Below are 8,785 nucleotides of genomic sequence, written 5' to 3' on the forward strand. Positions count from 1 at the left end.
TTATTTTATTAGTTTTCTTTTTCTCTTCTATTTTTCAGTTTTTTCCTTTTTTTAAGTTTTTTTTTTAGTTTTTAGTTTTTTTAGTTACTTAGTTTTTTTAGTTTTTTTAGTTTTTTAGCTTTTTTATTTTTTTTTTATTAGTTTTTAGTTTTTTTTGTAGTTTTTGACTTTTTTTAGTTTTTTCAGTTTTTTTTTTAGTTTTTAGTTTTTTACCTTTTTTGTGGATCGTCACCTGATCCACAGATCCACAGATCCACAGACAACTTATTTTTATATATATAGAAGATATATATATATATATATATATATATATATATATATATATATATATATATATATATATATATATATATATATATATATATATATACACATCTATATTTGTATGTATATATAAAACTACCACTGCAAAAATAGCCTGATGTGGCTTCCCTCCGCTTGCTGTGTTCGTTACAGATAGAGCTCGGGCTTTCGGCTCTCACTTGATTTTTATCATGATGTGGCAATTCTGTCTTCTTTTTTTTAATAATATAGCTTTTATTATCTTGGTTCCAATCAGTGGCGCAATTCCGTTCAAAGTTTTGGAGGGGGGCAAATTTGGAGCCAATTTTCCCAAATCAAGTGGAAATTACTTTGAAAACTGAAAATGAGCTATATATTACCGCAAAGACATGCTATAGAAAACTAACCTATTTCTTTGGTTGCTTGAATTATGCAGGCTTATCTTAGGTTTGCCTAATTTTTTTGTACAAACTAAACATCAGTTGAGGGGGGGGGGAACTGGGGTGTGGAAGGCACATAGCAATTTACGCCCCTGGTTCCAAAATTAGTCGGTAAAACTTTCATGTTTTTAGTTCGAATAGTTAAGCTTCAAATGACCACAGAGCTTTTAGGCTTTAGTAATTTAGGGTGTAGGACTTTATCCTTGAGGAATTTTTTTCTTATAATCCCCCCTCCCTAATTTCTAAGTTGAAAACTCAATAATCTGGTTTTTGAAAGACTTAATAAATGTGTATCTCTGTATTGGAAGTAAAGTTCAAACTTAAAACTTTCGGTCTAATATGCTTAAAGCCTAGTAAATTTTATGTAACGAACAGTCTCTGCATAGTTAGAATAAATACAGTATGGTGGGGGAACCCTTTTAAGCGAAGGATCGTTAGAAATTGTTTCCAGAGAGGAAGTTTCTCCTGGAATGGAGGATATTAACTTTGGCTAGCAACCACTTTTGGGGAAATGGGTGTGATGAGCCAAAGAAATTTAGATTATTCACCTTCCTCTGAGCTGTAGTGTTACTACTTCTACTACTAACTCACTGCAGTACCAAGCCGCCTGAGGCCAACACAGCTACGCACGCTCTTTTTCTAACTTCTAGCTGATGCAAATTTCTAACTGATGCATATCAGAATAATACGAGTTATGGGGGGGTGTCCACCCTCCGATCACTCTGAATCTTAAAAAGGGCACTAGAACTTCTGATAACCAATCCAATGAACTCATTCTAGAGTTTTTACAGTCACTCTTTTCTGTATATATACCTTATCTTTCTCCAGTGTATAACTTATAACCCTTGACCTGAGGGCAGTGGGGGGATTATCATCCCCAAAGACATAATTTCTGGACTTTTCAATTACGTTGAAAAAAGTGGCTATCTCAAAATTTTCTTTGATTCAAAATTTTATCAAAATTTGACTTTTACTTTCTCTGGTCATGCTCGCCAAGTAAAAATTGGTTTAATCATATCCTTAACTGACCGCATTTTTCGAATTTGCTCTCCAAAATTCATTGAGGAGGAATTATTGTTGTTAAAAGGGATTTTAATAAGTGACCATTATCTGGGTTGGTTAATTGACCTGACTTTTTCAAAAAGAAGGAAAACATTTCTAGAATTTTCTGACGATATTCTGGAAACACCAGAAAAGAAAGATATTTTTTGTTCTCTACCATATGTTTCAGGGTTGAGTGAAAAACGTAAAATAATTTTACAAAATAATGGCTTAAAGGTAACTTTAAGAGGTAGTAATACTTTGGCTGGTTTTTTAAATTCTGGAAAGGATCGAACTTCCGTAGAGCAACAAAGTGAGATCTATAAAATCCCATGTACTTGTGGAAGCTCTTATGTGGGATGTACTAACCAGAATTTAAAAATGTGATTGCTATAACATCATAATTCTATTTCATCGTCTTTAAAGCAAAATACCAAACCTGAAGATTTCACGTCGGCCCTCTCGGAACATATCTATAATTTTTCACATCATTTTATTTTGTTTGAAAATGTTTCTTTGATTTCTAGGGACCAAGGTTTAAAGCAAATTTTCAGGGAAACAATCGAAATTAGAAAAATTTTATTCAAGAATAATTCTATAAACAGAGATACAGGTGAATTTGGATTGAATTCAATTTATGATAATTTACTGAGGTCAAATAAAGTAAATATCACCTCACCTAAAAGCTATGACCTCTGTCCACGTAATATGTCAGATAAATCTAACGAACCGGAACCGAAAAGGTCAAAGAGATCGGCTTCCGCTGTTGCATTGAAAAAAATAAGAGCAATAAACTATATGTAATTAGTATAGTAGGTATAAATTTTGTTTAGTTTTATTCATGTCTTTTAGTTTTACTGCTGATGATGAACACTGTATATGTGTTCGAAATATCCAGTTAAATTTTATATCTGTTCACTGTCAATGAAAAGGTTTCATCCCTATTTTGAACTGTTTTACTTTATTTTGTGTTCTTTATCTCTTTCACCTTATTGGCCATGTCCCTTTTCTTTTTGTTTTAAAATCTCATCAAACAGTTCGTGGTAACTATAGTAAGGAGCGACCTGGCTCAATAGTAATATAAACTCCAAAAAAAAGGAATTTTAATAGCAATAGTTACATCAAAAGAATTTATGCATTATAAATATAAGTTTAGTCTAACCCATCAAAAGTTACGAGCCTGAGAAAATTTGCATTTTATTTCAATTTGGCCCTTGTTGAGTATTGTCATTTTGGGGCAAAAAGTAGCCTTTCGTTGCAGCAAAATCTCTTCCCCTAGTCATTTGTTTTAACATGATATCTTCCTTTTTAACAGTAACAACAGATTTAAAAATATTTAAATAAATGAACTCCAGATTTCCACAAACACCACTTCCAATCAAATTATCTCTAAACAAAAAAAAAGAAAATAGCATCAATAAAAATTTCTTTTTCCTAACTTAACAAAAGAGTTATTGTATTAAACATGGTTCTCCGTCCGAATGGATTCGTACTAAAAAATTTTTACTTAATGCTTTTTTAATCATCAGATTTTACTACACAGTTTATATTTTGTTCTAAAATCTTAATGAAATTTGATTTTAGAAGGATCTTGTGCTTTAAAGCTCTAATTTTAATTTCCGACCAGATCCTGTGACATTGGGGGGAGTTGGAGGGGGAAACTGGAATTCTTGGAAAACGTGAAAATTGGGGTATTTTTATCTTACGAATAGGTGATCGGATCTTAGTGAAATTTGATATTTAGAAGGAATTCATGTTTCAGAGCTCTTATTTAAAATCCCAACTAGATCTTTTGACATTGGGGGGAGTTGGAGGGGGAAATCTTGGATAACACTTGGAGTAGAGGAATCGCGATGAAGCTTGGTGGATAGAATAAGCAAATGTCCTTGACTAGTGATTGACGTAACCGTACTAGCCTCGCTCTCTTTGGGGGAGTTTGGGGGGGGGGGGAGTTCAGTGATTTGGCGAGTTTGTTGCTACTGGACGTGCTTGGATGATGAAAATTGGTAGGCGTGTCAGGGAGCTGCACAAATTGATTTGATAAAGTCTTTTTCCCAGATTCGACCATCTGGGGGGCTAAAGGGAGAGGAAAAATTAGAAAAAATGAGGTTTTTATAACTTACGAGTGGGTGATCGGATCTTAATGAATTTTGATATTTAGAAGGACATCTTGACTCAGAACTCTTGTTTTAAATCCTGACCGGCATTAAGCCTCTGATTTTCCTTTTAAATCAATCTATTGATTCTTAGAATTTTGTTAGAGCTCATGCCATGTGAGCTGTTGACTCTTAGCTCTTCTTGCCTCGTCACAAGTGCCATATGAGCTCTTAGCTCTTGTTTTTGACAGCAGTCGATAGCCCTTGATAAGCTGATCAAAGTATATGTCATCCATTTTTTGATAGAAAAATTCCTTCATGAGATTTACCAGTTTGAAAGATTAAAGGGGTGGACAACTTCAATAGTAAGGTACACACTGAAAACAAAAATAGACCGATACCAATTGTCAGATATATCACCAATTGTGAGTCGGTCGTTAGCTCATAATCATCTTTGGCAATTAGGGAGATGCAACTTTTGCTAGTTGGCGTACCTAATATTTGTTTCATATGTATTTGATGTTAAGACCAATTTGGGTCCAGTGGTAAGATATGTAGGGGAGTTGATAGTAATAATCGGCTGTCAGGCTACAATCATCTTCAGCGATGAGGGTTTTGCAACTAGTTGCATACTTTCAAGTTTTCTAGTTGCAATAAGGGGTTTGCAAATTTTGCTAGTTGCAATGAGGGGTTTGTACTTTTGCTAGTTGCAATGAGGGGTTTGTACTTTTGCTAGTTGCAATGAGGGGTTTGCAACTTTTGCTAGTTGCAATGAGGGGTCTGCAACTTTTGCTAGTTGCAATGAGGGGTTTGCAACTTTTGCTAGTTGCAATGAGGAGCTTGCAACTTTTGCTAGTTGCAATGGAGGGTTTCCAACTTTTACGAGTTGGTATACCTAGTATTTATTCTAAGATTCTGACAGATCCATGCTGGCCACGCTGGACCACGCTGGCTAATCATGACAAGACATAAAATTTCAAAGAAAAGAAGAACGAGGACCGTTACCCTTTCACCGTTACTGCAAAGGGTCTTCATATTTTAGTTCTGCGTTTATTTTTTGGTTTTTTTTTATTATTATTATTAGTTTACTCTGCACCGAGGACGGTCAAGCAGAGGTCTTGATTAAATTATCTGCATAATTCCTAAATTTTTTGCTAGTTGTTTATTGTCCTCGTTCTTCTTTTCTTTGTGATTTTGTGTTTTGTAATATTGTATATAAAGTTTTTTTTCAGATATCAAACAAAGTATTGGGCAGGAGGAACAGAAGGACAGTCCAGATGTTGATTTGAGGATTCGTAAAACGCTGCATTTAGCATTGTCGAAAGCGTTTTTTGAAGTGATGACAGAATACCACAAAGCTCAACTAGAATCTAGTAAGAATTAAGGCACATTTTGATATTAAGTTTTTCATTGTTTTAATTTTATATTTTCTAAGCTTTTTTTTAGACATTTGTATTTAAATTTAGTTATCAATGGGATAACTAACGTGAATTGAAGGAATTCGATACCTTATAGTTAATATGCGAGCCTCAGTGTCGGCTAATCGTCTCAAATACAAAGGACCCATTTGTAAAGTGTCCCTGAGGACTAGCCATCAGCGAGAACTGTTGAAAACTTGTGCTTTACTATTAAATTTTATTGAAAATACAATGAAATTTTAGAGCCCCTTTGTCGACAAGGTTTTCAATCAAAGGTGGTAGCATAACAGGGAACTCCCAAAGCCGCCCATTTACTTAATTAGTATTTTCTTTGAGCTGATTTGTAGTATTTTCCTAGTAGGTATACTAGGACATTTTTAGGGACTTCCCTTTCCTGAGCTTTAGAAGAGAATCTCTTCTGTTTCATAATAAAATTCAAAATTCACACTTGCAGCTAATAAGTAAGTTTCAATAAAACAAAATGTCTCTAGCTCTTGTACAAAGGAGGAGAAGTTAATGGGTTTTTCTTAGACTTATTTGGGCTTTTAGTCTTGTGCTCTTTATTAGGAACTCTTATCCGAGCTCTAGAAGCTATGGTAACACCACCCAATCGATCTTGAGTAGTCGGGCCAGACAAACTAAAAAGTTCATAATTAACAAACTAGGGTGATTCTTTAAAGCTGTGGTTCTCAAACTTAATTAAACACTGTACCCCTTTTTACCCAAAAAACTTTAAGGTACCCCTTCTCAGTACTAAATAAACTATTGCTAAAATATAAATAAAATTACCGGTTCTAGAGTTAAAGCGCTGTTTTTATGGCACTTGGTATTAACAAAGTGACATATATCAATCGCAAATTCTGTCAGTCTGTCGGTCCCGGTTTTGCTACTTTAGGCACTTCCAGGTAAGCTAGGACGATGAAATTTGGCATGCGTATTAGGCACCGGACCGGGCTAAATTAGAAATAGTCGTTTTTCCGATTTGAACATCTGGGGGGGGAGTGGAGGGCCGGTTAATTCAAAAAAAAAGAAAAAACGAAGTATCTTTAACTTACGAACGGTTGATCAGATCTTAATGAAATTTGAATGTTGGAGGGATATCGTGTCTCAGAGCTGTTATTTTAAACCCATACCGGAGCTGGTGCCATTGGGAGGAGTTAGGAGGGGGAAACCTAAAATCTTGGAAAACACTTAGAGTGGAAGGATTGGGATGAAACTTGGTGGGAAAAATAAGCACAAGTCCTAGATACATGATTGACATAACCGGGACGGAACCGCTCTCTTCGGGGTAGTTGGGGGGGGGGGGTTAATTCTGAAAAATTAGAAAAAATGAGATATTTTTAATTTACGAACGGATAATCGGATCTCAATGAAATTTCATATTTAGAAAGATATCCTGTCTCAAAGCTCTTTTTTTTAAATCCTGACTGGATGTGGTGACATTGGGGGGAATTTAGGGGAAACCCAAAATCATGGAAAACGCTTAGATTGGAGGGATCGGGATGAAACTTGGTGGGAAAAATAAGCACAAGTCTTAGATACGTGATTTACATAATTGGAACGGATCCGCTCTATTGGGGGGGGGGGCTAATTCTGAAAAATTAGAAAAAATGACGTATTTTTAACTTACGAAGGAGTGATCGGATCTTCGTGAAAATTTATATTTAGAAGGATCTCGTAACTCAGATCTATTATTTGAAATCTCAACCGGATCCAGCGTCATTGGGGGGGGGGGGGGTCGGATCTTAGAAAATACTTAAAGCGGAGAGATCAGGATGAAACTGGATGGGAAGAATAAAAATCTGTCTAAGATACGTGACTGACATAACTGGACCAGATCTGCTCTCTTTGGTGAAGTTGGGGGGGGGGGGGGTAATTTGGAAAAATGAGATATTTGTAACTTACGGAAGGGTGACCAGATCTTAATGAAATTTGATATGTAAAAGGATCTTGTGCTTTAAAGCTTTGATCTTAAATTTTGACCATATCCTGTGACATTGGGGGAGTTGGAGGGGTAAACTGGAATTCTCTGAAAACGTGAAAATTGGGGTATTTTTATCTTACGAATAGGTGATCGGATCTTAATGAAACTTGATATTTAGAAGGAATTCATGTGTCAGAGCTCTTATTTCAAATCCTGACCAGAACTTTTGACGTTGGGGGGGAGTTGGAGGGGGAAATCTTAGAAAACACTTGGAGTGGAGGAACCGGGATGAAGCTTGGTGGATAGAATAAGCAAATGTCCTTGACTAGTGATTGACGGAACCGTACTGGATTCACTCTCTTTGGGGGAGCTGGGGGAAGGGGATCCGTGACTTGGCGAGTTTGGTGCTTCTTGACGTGCTAGGACGATGAAAATTGGTAGGCGTGTCAGGGAGTTGCACAAATTGACTTGATAAAGTCGTTTTTCCAGATTCGACCATCTGGGTTGGGGTTGGGCTGAAGGGAGAGGAAAAATTAGAAAAAATGAGGTATTTATAACTTACGATTGGGTGATCGGATCTTAATGAATTTTGATATTTAGAAGCATCGTGACTCAGAGCTCTTATTTTCAATCCTGACCGGCATTAAGCCTCTGCTTTTCCTTTTAAATCAATCTATTGATTCTTAGAATTTTGTTAGAGCTCATACCATATGAGCTCTTAGCTTTTAGCTCTTCTTGCCTCGTCACAAGTGCCATATGAGCTCTAAGCTCTTGTTTTCTTTGTTTGTCCAGCGCGTACTCCTTAAAAGTATTTGCATACCCTCAAGGGACACGCGTACCACAGTTTTTGAACTCCTGCTTTAAACTATCAAGTTTGTCGAAGTTTCCGACCGTTCTTTTTGCTCAAAAAGGTAAAAAAGAAACTGATTTTGGATATTCTATGTGTCTATTTGGGCGCCTCATTTCTTGGTTCTAGAAATCGGGTTTCAAGCGAAAATTAATAAACACAGTTTGAACCCTGTAGGTCATCCCTGGGTGTACGCTTAATTTTTATCAATTTTATTGGCAAAGAGAGACGAGTTGAATCATCTAAGGGAAAGGGGGAGCTTCCAAATATTTGAGAAACCAAATACCCTACGGATAAACCTATTGAGCTAGCTTTTTTTTGTGTATTGAAGAGATGAAAATTTTGTCCCCTTTCCTCAAAGATTAAACTATTGATATTGCTAAAATCCAGGTATCATTACTCGGTAGGAAATGTCGTAGCAAAAATCCGCCCAGATTTTTCGTAGCAAAAATCCAGGTAGCATTACTTCATAGAAAAAAAAAACATCACCAAATGGGTTTCCAATAGAGCAGTGCAGGTCCATTTTGGGATCCGTGAATCATTAAATCTTTGCTCCCAAAGAAAAATATCATCTAAGGAAAGTTTGGACCTTCTCAGCTTGGTACTAACCGAAATTGTTTAATGGAAAATTAATTTATATTTTTTAGCCTTTTGATTTGAAATTTTGATTTATTCCACTAATATTACTAATGATGGTGGAGTCAAGAGATTAATCTTTATGTCTATCTTTTTATTTT

The 8,785-nt window shown here is 35.7% G+C and overlaps 1 pseudogene; it reads left to right on the forward strand.

Moving 5' to 3' along the window:
* LOC136043569 (beta-alanine-activating enzyme-like) overlaps window positions 1-5,243 on the forward strand; it is a 202,276-nt pseudogene extending 197,033 nt beyond the window's left edge.
* Window positions 5,244-8,785: the final 3,542 nt, after the last annotated feature.

Source organism: Artemia franciscana, unplaced genomic scaffold, assembly GCF_032884065.1.
Source record: "Artemia franciscana unplaced genomic scaffold, ASM3288406v1 Scaffold_728, whole genome shotgun sequence".
Taxonomy (NCBI): Eukaryota; Metazoa; Arthropoda; class Branchiopoda; order Anostraca; family Artemiidae; genus Artemia; species Artemia franciscana.